We start from the raw sequence: 22500 nt of genomic DNA, 5'->3' as shown, positions 1-22500 counted from the left end.
AAAGGCTTTGAGATGTCAAGTGCAATGGGAAAGTTTTCGCCAAAGTCCAGAAAGGAGGATGACCAAGTCTGAAAGGTAGGTGAGAAGATCGCCAGTGGAACGTCCTTGAGGGAACCCATACTGACGATCAGAAAGAAGGTTGTGATAGGCAAGATGCTTTAAAAATTGTCAATTAAGAATTGACTAGAAAAGTTTTGAGATACAGGATGTTAAAGCAGTTGGACGATAGTTAAAGGGTTGGGAATGGTCACCCTTCTTTGGGATTGGCTGAATGAGAGCAAACTTCCAGCAAGATGGAAAGGTACAAGTTGGTAGATAAAGGCGAATGAGTTTGCCCAGGCAGCACAGTTCATGAGATCAACAAGAGGGACTCCATCAGGCCCATACGCCTTATTAGTATTGAGGCCTGTGATGGCAGAAAATACATCAGGTGAAGAAAGTTTTAATGTCTACCATGAGGAAGTCAGAGGGGGGAAATGATGGAGGAACAGAACCGGAATCGTCTAAGGTGGAATTGGAGGAGAAAGTCTGAGCGAATAGATCTGCTTTATCAGTAGAAGAAATAGGTACAGACCCATCAGAGTGGAAAACAGGAGGAAGGATGATGAGGTAAAGTTGTAAAAAGGTTTTTGGCAAGGTGCCAGAAGTAGCGGGAAGAATTTGAGTTGGAGAGTTGAGAGCATTTAGTACGGAGGAAGTTATTATTGGCAGAGTGAAGAAGAGACTTAGCACGATTCTGGGCAGAAACGTATAAAAGATGTGATTCAGGGGTGGGTTGGCTCTGGTACCTTTTATATGCCCTCTCCTTGATACGGACAGCATTAGAACAAGCGTGATTAAAAAAAGGCTTTCTTGCATTAGTCAAAGGATATGAGAAAGGAATATATGCTTCCATACCTGAGAGAATAACCTCCGTAATGGGCAAGGCATACTCAGATTGCTCCCGGCCATGGAAGCAATAATCATTCCAGGGAAAATCATAGAAGTACTGCCTGAGAGCCTTCCAATCCACAGCTCCAAAGTGCCACAGACGACGTTTCTTTGGAGGGTCCACAGGCCGTACTGGAGCGATAGGACAGGTTAAGGTGCTTGTTCATACTGATTGTTCATAGTGCTAGATGGGACATGCCATATTATTAGCTAAATAGGATATGACATATTATTAGCTATTATAATTGAAGAAAGGCATTTGACATAAAATGAGTGTTAATTATGGTTGTTGTTTTGTTTCCAAATATACGGACAATTTTTTTTTTTGTTTTAAAAAAATTGTTGGTTGTATTTTTTTTTTTTTTTTTTATTTCACTTATTAGATCATACTCTTTAAGTGTACAGAGGCTTTTTGACTTTCCAACACACTGGAATACTTCACCAGTGGCTCAAAATGTTAACTGCAGTAAATGAAGTGATACATTATTTTTGTTGATTATAATACATCTACATGCAATAAGAAAATAAAACAAAATATTTGTTTATGATCAATACTGTAGGGTAGTTTTATCTCAATAGTTCCTGAATCTTCATATCAGTGAATAGAAAATCGATCTCTCGCATAAGAGACAAAGGTATCAGAGTATAACACCTGAGACACATGAAAGTAAGTGTCAATGTGAGTTCAGCAAACACACACACACACACACACACACACACACACACACATTGATCAGCGCCCGTGCGTTGTGCATTATGAATGTCAGTGGTACTTAAAGGCATAAGATGAGAGTCTACTGCAGTGGTGGGTAAGAATGGAGAGCGGGTGGAGCTTCTGTTGGCTGTATTCCAATGAAAAGGTAAGGGTCCGGTTAAGAGAGAGAGAGAGAGAGAGAGAGAGAGAGAGAGAGAGAGAGAGAGAGTGACAGACAGACAGACAGACAGACAGACAGAGAGTCAGAGAGAGAGAGAGAGAGAGAGTGACAGACAGACAGACAGACAGAGAGTCAGAGAGAGAGAGAGAGTGACAGACAGACAGACAGACAGAGAGTCAGAGAGAGAGACAGACAGACAGACAGAGACAGAGACAGACAGACAGTCAGAGAGAGAGAGAGAGAGAGAGAGAGAGACACACACACACACACACACACACACACACACACACACACACAGAAACAGACACAGACAGACAGACAGACAGAGACAGTCAGTCAGTCAGAAAGAGAGAGAGAGAGAGAGAGAGAGAGAGAGAGTCCTACTGCCTAGGAATGAAGGGAACGGCATTTATTATATAAATGCATGTGTTAACAGTAACAATTTATAGCTGACGGATTAAGATAACTAGTTAGAGATCGTCTGTTGTTTCAAAAGACACGATTTCAAACCAAGGTGGTGACACGCAAGTCTGGCAAACACACTTTCGTTGGAGACTCAACAACACGCCTCAACGTGCATAACAAAACTGTGTTGCCCTACTGTACAGTAGTAGATTGCAGAACCCAGAATATCATAAATCCCATATGTACCATGAGAGTAAATAATCCCAAATTTTCCCATGTAACATTTCCGTAGCTATTTCAAAAAATGTTTTCTGCACCGAAGCTTTAAATTAATAGTTAATCCTTTTCCTCTTTATCCTTCTTAAGACAAGGTGTGTCATGCTCACCCACATCGAGCTGTGGAGTAAAAATAAGATCTGCGGTAAAACCAATGCACCAACCTGAGGGATACAGCATGGCATTTAATCAAAACTGACATTGGGTATTAATCCCAAGTTTATGGCGTGAACGTTTTTGGCACGAAGATGAGCTTCGGCGCTTAAGGGAACGGTCCTCTTATCCAATGTCCAGAGTGGGACACATAATGAAAATAATCTCTATTAATTGACACTGACAGGATATGTAAACGAAATAGCACAAGAAAGTATCAACAGTATTGCCAGTAAATATGGCTTCGCATCCACTCTCGCATCACTGAAACCGATGAAGTTTTCACACTCCACATTATGCACATAACATACCTCAAAATGCACACTAATCTTTGTGTATGAATAAATACTAGCAAATTTGCAAATGTTTTTCATGTTATTAAATCTATACAGAATATATATATATATATATATATATATATATATATATATATATATATATATATATATATATATATATATATATATATATATATATATATGTGTGTGTGTGTGTGTGTGTGTGTGTGTGTGTGTGTTTAGATTGAGGTGTTGGGGTCCTAAGCCACTACCAACACTATTTAGGCGAAAATGGGCTAAGAGTTTCAATCTCTCTCATTGGAGGATCAAATAACTTTTTAAATTTTTATTACCTATAGGTGTCTTGGCTTTTGCATGTCTAGTCCTTTGTGAATGCTGACGCTATGCGGCGTTTTGTTTTTCGATTGTATTTCGGTGATAATGTTTCTGATGCAAAACGAAAAGGCAATGAACAGAACAAGATCCTGGATTATAATAATCAGCTACAGTCACCTGAAAATGAATAGGTTTGCACTTTTTTTGAGGAGAGGAGGATAACGAATTTCGCTGATATTTTTGATCGTAAGAGAAAAAAAAGGCGCTAAGAGACACGGAATATACCACGAAATTTGGTTCGTATGTGAGCGATGGAAGCTTACTATACTTGTATATGCTAATTATCATTGCCAATTTCCTTTATTTCCTCTCAGTGCTTTCGGAGACGATAGATAACAGAGGAAGCATGCAAGTCAAAATTACAGGTTCCTTACATATGATATAGGGACGGATCTGAGAGTTATTCAGTTTAGTTTTTGAGTTATTGAACATTTTACTTGGACAGGCAGTAAAGCTTCATGTTGTGTTTGGAGTTGTTCCTGCTGAACTCCTTCATTAGAATACACTGACACTGTTATTCCTGCTACCACATCTGTGACATGGTTAGCAAATTCTGACGTTTGGAGAGAGGGTCTGCCTCTGAAGAATTTGTACCATTCTAAGCTTTTAAACACTGCCTTATAGCTATGGGATTTAACAACACAAGAAAGCATAAGATACCGAGCATTATAGAACTTTATCACAATGGTAACAGCTTCAAAAGTCTCAGATTCGGGGCAATAAAGGGCATTTCAGCGAATGCCCCTGGTGGGGTGTGGTGAGGTAAAGTAAGCGGGTGGTGTGGTGGGTTGTGGTGAGGTAAAGTAAGCGGGTGGTGTGGTGGGTTGTGGTGAGGTAAAGTAAGCGGGTGGTGTGGTGGGTTGTGGTGAGGTAGCGTAATTTCTTGGTATAGTGTGAGCTGGTGCTGTGGTGAGGTGTGGTGATTCTGTTGGTATATTATCAGTGAGTGCTGTGCTGGGGTGTGGTAATTATTACGATAGGCTGTGAGTGATTGGTGTGGTGAAGTACGGTAGTTTTGAAGGTACATTGTGAGCAGGGGGTGGGGTGGGGAGGGATGGAGTGTGGTGCGGTGAGGCTTCATTAAAGCAGCAAAATTCTGCGGAAATGAAAAACTAAGCGTCTGGTAATCGTTAGTGAGTGGCAGACGTACAGTCATTGTAAGAGATACCCGCATATACTCGTTATACTGAAACAGTTTATCTGATGGAGAATGTGAGAAGTATATATATATATATATATATATATATATATATATATAGTAAAAAAAGTTTGTCTGATGGACAATGTGAGAAATATATATATATATATATATATATATATATATATATATATATATATATATATATATATATATATATATATATATATATATCCTCATCCTCAGCCCTTTGAGTATCCACTGCAGGACCGGCCTATCCCGACCGAAGTCGCGACGATACATCCAATGTATCTCTACCAAGTGGCTTAGGCTGTCTGGCAGAGATTGTATGTAGGGTGAGAAGTGCTTGTAAGTGTAACTGTAGTGTTGGAGTGGCTTTGGATTTGTGTGTAGTCTGTGAACCAAGTGTAATCGGCCCACGCAAGCCGATTGGGTGCAAGCATACTTCATAGTATGCGACACTGGTTCAACCACAGCACCCCTTGTGTCCGCCAATGCAGTACGTGGCCGGGTGAACACTCCCAAAGTTTAGTACCCTGGCGGGGCGCGAACCCTTGTTCACCCGTGTACGAAACGCACACTCTACCACTGTACCACAGAGGCTCATATATATATATATATATATATATATATATATATATATATATATATATATATATATAGAGAGAGAGAGAGAGAGAGAGAGAGAGAGAGAGAAAAATAGATATAGATATAGATAGATAGATAGATAGAAGTGGAGTCTCTTTTATCCGAATTTCTTTTAACCGTAATATGCCATTAACTGTAAGTTTTACTAAAACGTTCTCATTTCGAGTAACAGCAAAAATCTGAAATCTATCCTAAAATTCAAACACGGCGGGCTTGTTTCGCGCCACTAGCGTTAGTTTACGGTTGCTCTGCTAGTCACTAGAGCGAGAGGTGGGTTGCGCCAGCCCCCATCCACCACCTCGGAAGATTTGAATATGTGGGAGATGATATGAATGATGTGGAAATGATTGAATAAGGAAACAGAAAATATGAAAATACAATTAGGTTTAAGACTTTATTTGTTCGAATTGCATCTAGTGAATTACGTAATTGTTTTGGTGAACGTTTATTTAAGTTTAAGTGAAGATTTATTTAAGCTGATAGTTTCTATTACAGTTACAAGAGTGCAGTTACGTACGTTGTTACTACAGTGTATTAAGTGTTTTGACGATGGCTGAGTGGCTTTTGGGGTGCTGGTGGTGGTGGTGGGCTAGACGTGGCCAGAAATGGGTGATGGAGGAGTACAATACTGTTCCCTTGTATCCTACCTATTATTACAGTATCTTTTATCCGAAAAAATGGATTAAACGAAACTTCGAGAGTCCCATGATTTTTCGATAAAAGAGACTCAACTTATATATATATATATATATATATATATATATATATATATATATATATATATATATATATATATATATATATATATATATATATATATATATATATATATATATATATATATATATATATATATATATACAGAGAGAGAGAGAGAGAGAGAGGCGAAAATCACTTAATCTAAGAAGTAAGTATGCAGTAAAAAATCTCCATTAAATAATATGTGTTCATTTCTTTATTTAAAGAAAGCAAGTTAAAACTCGCCGTTAGGGATACATGTAGATTTTATTCATGCAAATTTTGGTTCTTATGTATAAGTTAGGGGAAATCCAGGTCAATTAAAAAAACAAAATCAGTTAACACTTTAAAATTATAGGGTTTGCCAGACTCAAATAGCGAAGTGCACTCATATGAGAGAAAATGCTAAATATTAAAAGTAGTAGCACTCATTGTAAAGCTGAGTGGCAATTAGTTATGTAATAAGTCATTCACAGACTCTTCTCATCAGCACATACTGCACATTTTATTTCATTTTTCTGGAAGACAGTTTTGCAAAAGTGTGGGAGTCTTCGTAGTATGTGTATTAAAAACAGCTTGCATGAAGACTGCACTTGCCATGATATTCATGCGTTAATTATAATGCTACCATCAAACGATTTAGTTTAGCTTAGTTTATGTGGTGTACCAAGTGATCGAGATAAAGAAGGTAAGAAAGAGGTGAGGTAAAATAAATAAAGGAGGTGTTGTCACCAATTATATTTTTTCCTAGATACATAAACTACGTTTCACGCACCTGTCCTTTATGCAAGTCTCCTGTACATAGCTTCATTCGACCGGAAAGAGAGAGTGGCTGACAAATTTGCTTCATCCATATGGGCCTGATGGAGTCCCTCTTGTTGTTCTCATGAACTGTGCTGCCTGGGCAAACTCTTTCGCCTTTATCTACCAACTGTATTTTTCCTTCTTGCTGGAAGTTTGCTCTCATTCAACCAATCCCAAAGAAGGGTGACCATTCCCAACCCTTTAATTATCGTCCAACTGCTTTAACATCTTGTATCTCAAAAGTTTTCTAGTCAATTCTTAATAGACAATTTTTAAAGCATCTTGCCTATCACAACCTTCTTTCTGATCGTCAGGATGGGTTCCGTCAGGGACGCTCCACTGGCGATCTTCTCACCGACCTTTCAGACTTGGTCATCCTCCTTTCTGGACTTCGGCGAAAACTTTCCCATTGCACTTGACATCTCAAAGGCTTTCGATCGAGTCTGGCATAAATCTTTAATTTCCAAACTGCCCTCTTACTGCTTCTGTCCTTGCATCTGTGCTTTCATCTCTAGCTTCCTTTCTGATCATTCTCTAGCCACTGTTGTAGACGGCCATCGTTCTTATCCTCTAGTTCTGTTAACAGTGTGTTCCTCAGGGCTTTGTCCTATCACCAACTTTCTTCCTTTTATTCATCAGTGACCATCTAAGCTGTACGTTTAACCCTATACACTCATATGCTGATGACCATACCCTTCACCTTTCCATTCGGTTCCCGCAACGTCCATCTCAGCAGTTACTTCAGCAAACAAGGGATGAGGCTATAGCACACCTAATGTCTGACTTGGCTCCTATCTATGACTTGGGTAAAAATAATCTTGTTGTTTTTAATCCATCAAAGGCTCAGTTTTTACATATATCAACCTGACAAAATCTTCCACAGATATATCCACTAATGTTTAATATTGTTCAGTTTAATCCTGCATCATCCTTGAACATGCTTGGGGTTTCATTTACTCAGGATTTATCTTAGAAAGATCATATTACATCTCTTGTAAATTCTGCTTCCAAGAGGTAAGCTGTTCAAAGCCGACTCCATTCCTTCTTTACCCCTGAACAATTGTTGACTTTATACAGGGGTTTTATCAAACCCTGTGTGGAGTACAACTCTCATGTGTGGGGAGGCTCCCCACATACAGCTCTTCTCAATAGGGTGGAATCAAAGGCTTTTCATCTCATTAACTCTCCTCCTCTTACTGACTCCCTTCAACCTGATTCTCTTCGCCGCACTGTTGCATCTTTATCTCTTTTCTATTGCTATTTCAATGGTCACTGCTCCTGTGAACTGTCTGCATGCATTGCTCCACCTCTACGAAGGGCGTGTTGCACCCATCTAGCAGCAAACTTTCATCCCTTTTATGTCCAACTCTCCCAGTCATTCATTTATGCAACAGGTCAGCTCTGGAACTGTCTCCATCTGTCTGTATTTTCTGCTTCCTATGATCTCCAGTCTTTTAAACACAGTGTGTCCAGGCATCTCGAAATAATCGGATCTTGAATTTGGCTCTCACTTGTGTTCGGTTTTTCTCTTGGAAAGAATAATTTTGCAGGATAGGAAATATGTTTTAAATTTTTTCTATTAAGAATTGACTAGAAAACTTTTGAGATACAGAATGTTAAAACAGTTGGACGATAGTTAAAGGGTTGGGAATGGTCACCCTTCTTTGGGATTGGTTGAATGAGAGCAAACTTCCAGCAAGAAGGAAAGGTACAAGTTGGTAGATAAAGGCGAAAGAGTTTGCCCAGGCAGCACAGTTCATGAGAACAACAAGAGGGACTCCAACAGGCCCATATGCCATATTAGTACTGAGGCCTGTGATGGCAGAAAATACATCAGGTGACGAAAATTTTAATGTCTGCCATGAGGAAGTCAGAGAGGGGAAGTGATGGAGGAACAGCACCGGAATCGTCTAAGGTGGAATTGGAGGAGAAAGTCTGAGCGAATAGATCTGCTTTATCAGTTGAAGAAATAGCTACAGACCCATCAGAGTGGAAAACAGGAGGGAAGTATGATAAGGTAAAGTTGTTAAAAAGGTTTTTGGCAAGGTGCCAGAAGTAGCGGGAAGAATTTGAGTTGGAGAGTTGAGAGCATTTAGTACGGATGAAATTATTATTGGCAGAGTGAAGAAGAGACATAGCACGATTCTGGGCAGAAACGTATAAAAGATGTGATTCAGGGGTGGGTTGGCTCCGGTTCGTTTTATATGCCCTCTCCTTGTTGCGGACAGCATTAGAACAAGCGTGATTAAAAAAAGGTTTTCTTGCATTAGGCAAAGGATATGAGAAAGGAATGTATGCTTCCATACCTGAGAGAATAACCTCCGTAATGGGCAAGGCACAGTCAGATGACTCCCGGCCATGGAAGCAATAATCATTCCAGGGAAAATCATAGAAGTACTGCCTGAGGGCCTTCCAATCCACAGCTCCAAAGTGCCACAGACGACGTTTCTTTTTAGGGTCCACAGGCCGTACCGGAGCGATAGGACAGAATAAGGTGCTTGTTCATAGTGCTAGATGGGACATGACATATTATTAGCCAGATAGGATATGACATATTATTAGCTATTATAATTGAAGAAAGGCATATGACATAAGGTGAGTCTTAATTTTGGTTGTGCTTTTGTTTCCAAATATACGGAAAAATTATTTTGTTTAAAAAAAATGTTAGTTGTATTTTCTTTTTTATTTCACTTATTAGATCATACTCTTTAAGTGTACAGAGGCTTTTTGATTTTCCATCATACTGGAATACTTCACCAGTGGCTCAAAATGTTAACTGCAGTAAATGAAGTGATACATTATTTTTGTTGATTATAATACATCTACATGCAATAAGAAAATAGAACAGAATATTTGTTTATGATCCATACTGCAGGGTAGTTTTATCTCAATAGTTCCTGAATCTTCATATCAATGAATAGAAAATCGATCTCTCGCATAAGAGACAAAGGTATCAGAGTATAACACCTGAGACACATGAAAGTAAGTGTCAGTGTGAGTTCAACACACACACACACACACACACACACACACACACACACACACACACACACACATTGATCAGCGCCGGTGCGTTGTGCATTATGAATGTCAGTGGTACTTAAAGGCATAAGATGAGAGTCTACTGCAGTGGTGGGTAAGAATGGAGAGCGGGTGGAGCTTCTGTTGGCTGTATTCCAATGAAAAGGTAAGGGCCCGGTTAAGAGAGAGAGAGAGAGAGAGAGAGAGAGAGAGAGAGAGAGAGAGTCAGACAGACAGACAGACAGTCAGTGAGAGAGAGAGAGAGAGAGAGAGAGAGAGAGAGAGAGAGAGAGAGAGAGAGAGAGAGAGAGAGTGCAATATTCAGCAAAAAAAAAAAAACTAATAATGAGTAATCTCTAATGGCATGTGAATGACAGAGGTAACACGCAAGAATTCTATGTATTGGTGTGCCAGAAAAAAATAAAATCTAATATAAGAACTTAACATATTATCTGTCTACCTGTCTGTCTGATTATCTGTCTGTCTATCTATCTATCTATCTATCTATCTATATATATATATATATATATATATATATATATATATATATATATATATATATATCCAGGGGCAGGATCCCACTGCTACCTGGCTCTTCCCCGGGTGACGGATACGGGAAGGGCTTGTAGAGATACTAGGCAGTAGGCACCGTCTTGGACGGCGCAGACAATGGGATATTCTATAGATATATTGAGCTTCATCGAATATACTGAATAAGGTAACACAAAACTTACATCACACCAGAAACTATGTGGCAAGGGGGTGAGATTATTTGCCACAATCATCCAAACCAAACATGAATTATATTGCAAATGATTTGTCGTGCGTGCCTGTTTGAGTATCATCTACTAAAGGTCAAACTGCATTACCTGTGCTTACGGGCAGTGTGCCACTGAAAGTGAGTAGGCACTGTGTTGGCAAATTAGAGACTGGGATATTAATCAAACTGAAATCCATGAAGATCTATACAAACAATATAAGAAACCTCGCAGAAGATTACAAACTTGATAACTTAATGACTGAAATGGAAAACATTAATCGCGATAGGTATGAGTGAGATCCACACACAAAAAAGAAAAAAAAAAAAGAGAAAGTAATTCACCTCGAAGACAGCAGCCACCTATTATACTACAGAGGAAGGCAGAATGAATGAGTTAGTGGTGTTGGATTTCTAATTAATAGAGTTCTCTCAGACATCTTTGTCAAATTTGGCAGTGTATCTGACAGGGCAGCTTGGACTGTAATTAGACTGTGCACAAACTGCACCCTGAAAGTAATACAAGTATATGTACAAACTTCTCAAAGATCAGCTGAAGAAATAGAAACATTCTATGGTGACATCTCTCAGATTATGGAAGAAGAAAAGACCACATATACACTGCTCATGGGAGACATCAATATAAAAGTTGGGAAATAAAAAAATGGAGAATCATGCACAGGAAAGCTTGGAGTGTGAAAAAGGAATGAAAGTGGAGTAATGGTGGTAAGTTTTGCATAAATGAATAACATGAGAATAATGAACACATTCTTTCGCAAAGGAACAGGGAGAAAATGGACCCGAAGAAATCCAAATGAAGTAACAGAGGATCAAATGTATTTCATGAGGAGAGAAACCTGTACTGTACCCAGGAAAAATCATCTGATAAACCACCAATATGCCGGGAATCGAACCCGGGACTCTCAGGTGAGAGCCAAGCAGCATACCACTACACCACGAACAAATAAAAGTTCAATTACGTTGTCACAATCTTGTAACCAACGTCCCTTCGCCCCCACTGTGGGCATCAAGAGGATGAGTTAACCCCCTGGCACTCAGTTAAGCAGATGCTTTTAATCTATCCCCTGAGTGCCAGGAGGGACGTTGGTTACAAGATTGTGACAACGTAAGTTAACTTTTACCTGGTCGTGGTGTAGTGGTATGCTGCCTGGCTCTCACCTGAGAGTCCCGGGTTCGATTCCCGGTATACTGGTAATTTATCAGAAAATGTACTTCATTATAGCAAATAAGAATAACACGATCACAAATGTCACTGTCATTAACAAAGTGAATATAGGAAGTGACCATAGAATGGTGGGTTGCACAAGCAGATTCAATTTAGAAATTAAGGAAAGATGATTAACTAAAAAAACAAACAATAAGCCTCGGACAAGGACTGACCAAACGATGACCACCAAGGACCGGACAACTAACTAAAAAAACAAACAATAAGCCTCGGACAAGGACTGACCAAACGATGACGACCAAGGACCGGACAAAGGACATGGTAATTGGAACTTGGAATGTAAGGGGAGCCAATGATGAGGTGAAAGAGAGAGAGATTGTCCAGGTGCTTGAGGGTGCGAAAGTGGATGTATGTGGAATAACTGAAACAAAATGGTGAGGAGAAAGAGTGAGAGAATGGGAGTATGAATGGGGTATATGTGCAAGAGTAGGTGAGAATGAGAGGGCAAAGGAAGGAGTATGTATAGTTGTGAGTAAAAGATGGAAGAGGAGCATAAGACAGTATGGATCAGTTGGTTCAAGGATTGTGTGGGTAAAGTTGAAAGTTAGAATACAAATGTGGGCGATTGTGTGTGTGTATGCACCAACGCAAGATCGTGCTAGAAGAGTGAGAGAAGAGTTCTGGACAAATGTAGAAATGTGCATGGAAAAGTTTGGAAGGAATGAGAGTGTTTTTGATCGGTGATATGAATGGTAAAGTTGAGAATGTGAAGGTGGATGGAACAGTTGGTGAGTGGGGTCTGCCTGCTGAGATAGATGAGAATGGGAGTGCGTTAGTGGACATTTGTGCTGGGAGGGGGTTGGTGATAGCCAATACCCTCTTCAGGCATAAAATGATCCACAGGTATACATGGCGAGTGATGAGAAGGGTGGGTGGTGAACTGAATGAAAGGAAGGCAATGATTGATTATGTGTGTGTGGATGAAAGGATGTGAAGATGTGTAAAGGATGCAAGAGTGTATTGAGATTGGGGGAGTGGACTTTCTGACCACTACTTGGTGGTGGCCAGAATTAGAATGCAAGTAAAATGGAGGAATAGAAGAAGGGAAAGACGAGAGGAAGGAGTAGTTGCAAGGACAGTGGAAAGGTTACAAGAGGATGAGAAAAAGGCAGAGTATAAGAGAGAAGTGGAGGAACGATTGGGCAAATATGACTTGGAGCAGATGGGAGACGTGGAAGGTGTGTGTAGCATATTTACAGAAGAAATATGCGCAGCATGTGATGTGGTGTGTGGAAAGAAGAGAAGACGGAGGGGAGTGCAAGGAACAGCGTGGTGGACTGAAGAGGTGAAACAGGCTGTGGCACAATAGAAGAAAGCATGCAATGAATGGATGAGAAATAGGGGCGTGGAAGAAGTTGAGAGGCGGAAGAGAGAGTTATATGTAGAAAGAAAGAGAGAGGTGAAAAGATTGGTAAGAGAGAGTAAGAAGAGAGTGGATGAGAAATTTGGAAGGAATTTGAGTGTAAAGTGGAGGGATTGTAAGAAAATGTTCTGGAGAGAGGTGAAAAGAGTAAGACAGGGTGGAAGTGAAGTTAGCAGGAGAGTGAAAGATAAAAATGGTAGATTACTAGTGGAGAAGGGAGAAAAAGTGAACAGATGGAGAGAACACGTTAAGGAATTGTTGAACATAGAGGATGGAAGTAATGCGAGTATAAGTGGCTGGGGAATGGCTGGAAGAAGGAGGGAGGTGAGAAGACAGGAAGAAATCAGTAGGATAGAAGTTGTGGAAGCAATAAAGAAAGTTAAATCAGGGAAAGCCCCAGGAATTGATGGAGTGTGTGGTGAAATGCTGAAGCATGGGGGAGAGATAGTAGTAGAATGGATGTGGAAGATGTGCAGATTGGCCTGGGAGGAAGGTAGAGTCCCGGAGGATTGGAAGTTAGGTATAATTATTCCCTTGTACAAAGGAAAAGGGGAAAAAGAAGTGTGTGGTATTCATAGAGGCATTTGTCTTCTTAGTATAATAGGAAAAGTGTATGGTAGCATACGTATTAACAGAGTTAGAGAAAGAACAGAGAAATTAGTTGGAGAAGAAGAGGGAGGCTTTAGGAAGGGAAGAGGTTGTGTAGATCAGATATTCATTCTTAGATCTTTAGTGGAAAAGTTTCTAGAGAAGGGAAAGAAGTTGTATGCGGCTTTCATGGATTTGGAGAAAGCATATGACAGGGTGGATAGACAAGGATTGTGGAAAGTGTTAAGAATATATTTCGAGTAGATGGGAAGTTGTCGAATGCTGTGAAGAGTATGTACGATGGTGCGAAGGCTGCAGTGCGTGTGGATGGTGAACTACGTGAATTTTTCTCTTTGAAAGTTGGTTTGAAACAGGGATGTGTCATGTCTCCATGGTTGTTCATTCTGTACATGGATGGGGTAATAAAAAAGGTACAAGGTAGGGTAGTGGATGTTGGAGTGGCCCTGGTGAGAGAGGATAGTGTTTGGAAACTCCCTGTACTGTTGTTTGCAGATGATACTGTGTTGCTGAGTGAAGACAAAGGGGAGCTGCAAGGTTTGGTGAATGAGTTTGAGAGAGTGTGTAAGAAACGGAATCTAAAAGTGAATGTAGAGAAGAGTAAAGTGATTGTCTTTGAGAGAGGTGAAGTCGGTGAATATACAGCGAGGTTGGATGGTGAGGAATTGGAAAATGTGAGTACGTTTAAGTACTTGGGTAGTGTGATGAGTAAGGATGGAGGTTTGGAGGGTGAAGTACTTGAAAGGGTACAGCAGGGAAGAAAGGTTGCTGGTTCTTTGAAAGCAGTGATAAGAAACAGGGAAGTGAGCATGGAAGTGAAAAAGTTACTACATGACAGTATTGTGATACCAACTCTATCGTACGGAAGTGAATCTTGGACGTTGTTGGAAGGACACAAGTCAAGAGTGAGAGCAGTGGAAATGAGTTATTTAAGAGGAGCATGTGGAGTCACATGGAGAGACAGGCTGACGAATGACGATATAAAGGAGCGTTGTGGTGTTGATGTGTATGTGATAGGAAGTGTTATGAGGAACGCACTGAGGTGGTTTGGCCATGTGGAGAGGATGGAGGGTGAAAGACTGACGAAGAGAGTGTATGTGAGTGAGGTGGAGGAGGGAAGAGGGAGGGGGAGGCCGGGGATGAGATGGAGGGATGGGGTGGAGAGGTATATGAGAGAGGGGTGTGTGAGTTGGGAGCAGGGCACTGAAATGGCTGGGGACAGGGCGACTTGGAGGCGATTTGTTTGTGGCCACCCCAAACGGGATTGAGGCGTCTGGCAATATATAGATAGAGATAGATGATTAATAATTAATAAAAAGATATGCCCAGTAAAAGTAAACGACAGCAGAGCAGTCTTTCAGTTAGATATAACGAACAGATATCAGCCTCCAAGTAATGATGACTGTGGCACTAATGAGTTGAATGAGAAACTATGAAAAGTACTATGAGAATCAGTGGAGGTAGTAGGGAAACGCAATATAATTGCTATGTGCTCCACTGAGAAAACAGTCTTTTCGTAATCAACAAACCAAAACACAGTAGCCATTTCACTGTGTGTAGATGATCAGTTGACGAGTACCCGCTTCGGAATCCTGCTTGTTCACGAGGTTGGTTTTCTTCCAAATTTATTGTTATTCTGTTCCATAGGATTTTGATGAAGTCTTTGTAAATGACTGATAATAAGCTAATGGGTCGATATTTACTAAGATCTTTTGAGATGCCATTTTTGTAAAGTAAAATAACAGTTGCATTGCACCATGTTTAAGGATTTTTTTTCCCTTTTTTATACATAGAGTAAATAAGTGTGAGCTTCTTTTGCACTTCTGCTTTCGCATCCAACAGTAAATCTGCTACTCTTCCATCTTCTCCCGGAGCCTTCCCCCTTTTCATATTTTTAAGAGAAATGTTTACTTCGCCTGGTGTTACCTCAGGTATTTCACTTGTGTCAAACGAAAAGTTAACTACTTGTACTACTGTCTTTGATGCATGCGGTATTTTTATACAATTCTTAAACTCCCTTCACCATGTTATCTCTGGGCTCATGAAAAAAAAAAAAAAAAAAAAATGGAAGCAAAAATAAGGATGAAATAGAACGAGCGGAGTTTAATTAGCTAAACAACAGGAGACAAAGAGAAGAATAAATAAAGAGAAACATGGATCACATTAAAGAAGCCATCAAAAAAGGAAAAAGTGTAAAACAGGTCCAGAGTAAAATAACACTAGGAAAGCAACAAATTATATCACCGAAAGACAAAGACGGTGAAGTCATTAAATGCAGAGATAACATGGTGAAGGGAGTTTAAGAATTGTATAAAAATACCGCATGCATCAAAGACAGTAGTACAAGTAGTTAACTTTTCGTTTGACACAAGTGAAATACCTGAGGTAACACCAGGCGAAGTAAACATTTCTCTTAAAAATATGAAAAGGGGGAAGGCTCCGGGAGAAGATGGAAGAGTAGCAGATTTACTGTTGGATGCGAAAGCAGAAGTGCAAAAGAAGCTCGCACTTATTTACTCTATGTATAAAAAAGGGAAAAAAAATCCTTAAACATGGTGCAATGCAACTGTTATTTTACTTTACAAAAAAGGCATCTCAAAAGATCTTAGTAAATATCGACCCATTAGCTTATTATCAGTCATTTACAAAGACTTCATCAAAATCCTATGGAACAGAATAACAATAAATTTGGAAGAAAACCAACCTCGTGAACAAGCAGGATTCCGAAGCGGGTACTCGTCAACTGATCATCTACACACAGTGAAATGGCTACTGTGTTTTGGTTTGTTGATTACGAAAAGACTGTTTTCTCAGTGGAGCACATAGCAATTATATATTCCCTGCGAAAACATAGAGTAAATGGGAATATTGTTAAACAGCTCGAAAACATATAGAGAGGGAACAGCTACGATTAAATTACATAAAGCCTAGGGAAAAAAGTAAGACTGAGAAAGGCTTGCGTCAGGGAGATACATTTTCACCAAAATAATTATCAGCGTCTCTAGAAACTATTTTCAGGAAGCTAGACTGGGAAAAGAAAGGAGTAAACACAGATGCAGAAAAGCAAAATCATTTAAGAGTTGCAGATGGCATTGTCCTAATCTCAGAAACAGCAGACATTGCAAGAAATGTTAAATGACCTGAACAGAGAAAGTCTCAAAGTAGAGCAAAAGATGAACCAGAGTAAAACTAATTTAATCCACATACACCAAAGAGCGCCATCAGAATTGGTGAATAAATTCTTGAGATAGTCGAGGAGTACAATTGCTTGGGGATAATACTAAAACTTAACGAAAGACCATGATAGCAAATTAAAAAGCGGCATTACATTTTGGATGAAAAACTTTCGGTTAACATAGAGGTATTATGAAAAGCAGCTTGCCAATATGCATGAAACGAAAAGGATACAACGAATGTAAAATTCCAGCTTTGACGTACGGCAGTGAGACCTGAAAACAGAAAAAGTCGATGGAAAAGTAACTAATCCGTTCTCAGACAGCAATGGAAAGGTCAGTGTTGGGAATATCACAAAGACACAGGAAAAGATCAACTTGAGTGAGAGAGCAGACAGGAGTCACAGGCATTATTGAAGTTACTGAAGCACAGGAATGGAGGTGGGCAGGCCATGTAGCAAGAATAACGGATAACCAATGAAGCAAAAGTGTCACTGACTGGACACCAAGAGATTGTAAGCGTAGCAGAAAATGGAGTAGACTGTAGCACTAGTCCAGCAGGGCAGTACGCCCGAGGTGGATGGAAACCTGAAGACAGGGTCTGCTGGAGCTCCCGTTTCATCAGCCCTCAGGACTAGTTCCTGATCATCCCCCTTTGCTGAACTTTTTCAGTGCCTCAGTTACACAGAGAGAAGGTCAGCATGCTCTCCAATACAAATTTCTCTATCTACACCAAACTACGTGCACAGTATGCACTACACTTCCTTTTCCAAAATTCAACAAAATTAATGGCGTCTCAACACTCACCCTCGGAGTCTCCAGGGGGGAGACCATAAATGCCCCCACCTTCTGCCCTTCTCCCGGTGACGACTTGAGCTGCCTGGAACCACTGTCTGACTCACTTCTTCTTCATTTCTGCAACATTCACGGCCTTTCCTCTAACTTTCGCTCTGTTGAGCACCACCTATCCTCTTCTAAACCTCACCTTCTCTTTCTAATTGAGACTCAGCTGTCTGAGGCAACTGTCAGCAAACCCTTTTCTGTATCCTCCTACTTTCTCAATACTCATTTCAAAGCCAAAGGTGGCTGTTGTGTATATATACGCAATGACTTATCTTGCTCTCGTGCTCCCGAACTCGATTCTTCTGAATTCTCTACACTCTGGCTTTGGCTTTCCTATCATTCTCTGAATAAATATATCTGTGCTGTTTACTTAGCCCCTAATTCTATTATAAAAAATTCTTCGACTATCTTACTTCTACGATGGAACACATTCTATCCATTTCTCCTTTCTATGAAATCTCCATTTTAGGAGATTTCAATGTTCACCACCACCTTTGGCTCTCCTCTTCTTTCACTGATCCACCTGGTGAACAAGCCTACATCTTTTCTATCCTTAATGACCTAGAGCAGCTTGTACAGCACCCTACCTGTATCCCAGACTGCCTTGGAGAGAGCTCCAACATACTTGACCTCTTCCTTACAACTAATCCTTATGCTTACACTGTAACTCTTTTCTCTCCATTGGGCTCCTCCGATCACAACCTTATCACCATAACCTGTCCTATCACCCCAGTACAGCCTGCGGACCTTCCAGGGAAACGTCGTCTGTGGCATTTTCGAGCCGCAGATAGGGAGGCCCTCAGGCAGTACTTCTTTGATTTTAACTGGAATGATTATTGCTTCCATGGCCTGGAGCCATCTGAGTGTGCCTTGCGCATAACAGAGGTTATTCTCTCAGGTATGGAAGCATACATTCCTTTCTCATATCCTTTGTCTAATGCACGAAAGCCTTGGTTTAATCACGCTTGTTCTAATGCTGTCCGCAACAAGGAGAGGGCCTACAAAAGGTACCGGAGCCAACCCACCCCTGAATCACATCATCTTTATGTTTCTGCCCGGAATCGTGCTAACTCTGTTCTTTGCCCTGCTAAATATAATTTCATCCGTACTAAATGCTCTCAACTCTCTAACTCAAATTCTTCCTGCTTCTTCTGGCATGTGGCCAAAAACCTTTCCAACAACTTTACCTCATCATCCTTCTCACCTCTTTTCTACTCTGATTGTTCTGTAGCTACATCTTCTACTGATAAAGCAGATCTGTTCACACAGACTTTCTCCTCCAATTTCACCTTAGACGATTCCGGTGCTGTTCCTCCATTACTTCCCCCCTGTGACTTCCTTATGGCTGACATTAAAATTTCTTCAGCTCGTGTATTTTCTGCCATCACTAGCCTCAATACTAACAAGGTATATGGGCCTGATGGAGTCCATCCTGTTGTTCTCAAGAACTATGTTTCTGTGATTACACCCTGCCTAGGCAAACTCTTTCGCCTTTGTCTGTCAACTTGTACCTTTCCTTCTTGCTGGAAGCTTGCTCTCATTCAGCCAGTCCCAAAGAAGGGTGACCATTCCCAACCCTCCAACTATCGTCCAATTGCTTTAACGTCCTGTATTTCAAAAGTTTTCGAGTCAATTCTGAATAGAAAAATTTTACGGCATCTTTCTTATCACAACGTTCTTTCTGATCGTCAGTATGGGTTCCGTCAGGGAAGCTCCACTTGTGATCTTCTCACCTACCTTTCAGACTCCTGGTCATCCTCCTTTCGGGACTTTGGCAAAAGCTTTGCCATTGCATTTGACATCTCAAAGGCTTTCGATCGAGTCTGGCATAAATCTTTAATTTCCAAACCGCCCTCTTACAGTTTCTTTCCTTCTATCTGTGCCTTTGTCGCTACCTTCTTTTCTGGTCGTTCTATAGCCGCTGTTGTAGACGGCCACCGTTCTTCTCCTAGATCTATCAACAGTGGTGTTCCTCAGGGCTCTGTCCTATCACCAGCTCTCTTCCTTTTATTTATCAATGACCTTCTAAGCTGCACATTTAACCCTATCCACTCATACGCTGATGACTCCACCCTTCACCTTTCCATTCGGTTCCCGCAATGCCCATCTCAGCAGTTACTTCAACAAACAGGGGATGAGGCTATGGGACACCTAATGTGTGACTTGGCTCGTATCTCTAACTGGAGTAAAAATAATCTGGTTGTTTTTACTGCATCTAAGACTCAGTTCTTACACCTATCAACCTGACAAAATCTTCCACAGGTATACCCACTAATGTTTAATAATATTCAGCTTAATCCTGCATCATCCTTGAACGTGCTTGGGGTTTCATTTACTCGGGACTTATCTTGGAAAGATCATATTATATGTCTTATAAAATCTGCTTCCAAGATATTGGGTGTGCTAAGCCGACTCCATTCTTTCTTTACCCCTGCACAATTATTGACTCTATACAGGGGTTTTATCAGCCCCTGTGTGGAGTACAACTCTCATGTGTGGGGAGGCTCCCCACATACAGCTCTTCTGAATAGGGTGGAGTCAAAGGCTTTTTGTCTCACTAAATCTCCTCCTTTTACTGACTCCCTTCAACCTCTGTCTCTTCGCCGCACTGTTGTAACTTTATCTCTTTTCTATCGCTACTTTAATGATCACTGCTCCTCTGAACTATCTGCATGCATTCCTCCACCTTTATGACGAGCACGTAGCACCCGTCCAGCAGCAAACTCTCATCCCTTTTCTGTCCAACTCTCTAATGCAAGAGTTAACCTTTACTCCCAGTCCTTCATTTATGAAACAGGGTGTCACTGGTTTTTTAAAGAGTAGGCTATATTAAAGGATAATTTTCAATAAAACTGAGAACAGGACAATGAATTGTCTTGTGAAATTACTTTATGCCAGCTTACTTTGCCGATTCTCTAGGGACGAGAATTTATGAACTTTCTCAGCAGTACACAGCAGAGACTAATTCCTCAAAATTGGTGTTTGTTACTACTGTTAGCCTCTGGAGAAAGTGACTTCACCCCTAACAATCAATAACTAATGCTATTAATGATAACAGATTCTTGCTGGTGCATTAACTCCTAGATGACAAAACGGATTTTAAGCTTAATAAGGACTGGCCTAAGTACCAGTTATGAATAGCAAAGCGTTTATGCAAACTAGGAGCTATAATTGAAATAAACCTAATATGGAAAATAAAACTCGAGTTTACATTACATTAAGCTCAAGAAAAAGAACCGTTAAATTTATTGATTACAAAGAAATTTACGTTACATTTCAAAATGAATTCAAAATAAGGAGATCGCACTCACTCGCTCACCCAAAAGCTAACTCTTAAACACTGACAAAAAAAAAGAAAAGAAAATGCTGGTCAGAAAAGTGGACAAAGCAGATGACTGGGCGTCGTTACTGGAAGGACACTGCACATGCTAAGTCTCTCGCCAATCATACTAGGTGGAAATTCAGGAACTCGACAATGGCGGCACTGCTATGCTCTGGGCCCAACCTGTTTTCACGGCACTCAAACCTTGACTGACTTCAAACCGTGGGAAAGAGGCAAGTGTCCAGCCGCATTGCTAATGGCTAGAATGAGCGAAACACGCCCATAATAAATCGCTCAGCGGAAGTCCTAATGTCTCGCACAAAGACGTGATTTATGACAGTGAAAAATTGTTCTAAAAAAAATCCTGACCGGGTGAATATGTAGCGGTTAAACTGAACGATAAACACTGGGATTCCCCTAGAGTTCGTGGTTTCCCACCAAAGTTGATGTCACGAGCCGACTCGTGACATTACGCCCCATCAAAAGTGAAATTTTTTTTTCTCAACAAAAAAAAAAAAATCAATATACATACATATAAATCCTACATAATCACACAAAATTCACACTGTGGTGTGTGTGTGCTATCCTGCTACAGGAGAAAGTCACAGTCGCCAGTGAGCGAAAAAACCTCGAATTTACGTTAATAGAAGCAAACTTGAGGGAAAAACTCCTTGACGAAGGTGAAAAAGCCTGTACTCGGGTCAAACTGAGCGAAAAGTTCGCTACATTTACATTAACAACTAATTGTTATATACCGTAATGTATGTAATACACAGTGTAGGTGTGACAGTTGTGGTGTAACTGTACCTACTTGTAAAATCATGTAATACAAATTTATAGTAAATAATGATGAAGAGGCAGAAGAGAAGGGGCAACAGCATGCGATAGGGACGACCAGCTGATCTGCACGGCGATGCTGCACCCACCAGCTGCACCTACGAGAGGAATCAAGGTGGAGCATCAAAAGTGTCATTTCTCTCTCTCTGCCTAGCAATCAGTACTTATGTCATTATTAACCAAGAAACGTAATTCTTGAATTCACAAATTTCTTAGAACCCTCATAGTTTACTGGTTAATGCTTATTAACTAGGAAACGTGCCAGTTCTTGAATTGCTCAAATCTCTTAGAACAGGCAGTTTACTAGTTAACCTAACATTATTAACCAGGAAACGTGCCAGTTCTTGAATTGCTCAAATCTCTTAGAACGGGCAGTTTACTGGTTAACCTAACTCTACAATTAAGGTTAATGACAGGAAGCTGAGAACCGCTATGCAGTCTTTGGCAGGTCACGTTATAACACCCAACGTGGGTGTGAACACTATCTATCTATCTATCTATTGCCAGAAGCCTCAATCCCGTTTGGGGTGGCCACAGACAAATCGCCTCCAAGTCGCCCTGTCCCCTGCCATTTCACTGCCCTGATCCCAACTCACAACCCCCTCTCTCATACACCTCTCCACCCCATCCCTCCATCTCATCCTCGGCCTCCCCCTCCCTCTTCCCCCCT

The sequence above is a fragment of the Coenobita brevimanus genome, chromosome 50 (genome assembly GCF_032717465.1).
Source record: "Coenobita brevimanus isolate Jiangsu-jjx chromosome 50, ASM3271746v2, whole genome shotgun sequence".
Classification (NCBI taxonomy): Eukaryota; Metazoa; Arthropoda; class Malacostraca; order Decapoda; family Coenobitidae; genus Coenobita; species Coenobita brevimanus.
Note: the sequence above shows the minus strand (reverse complement) of the source record.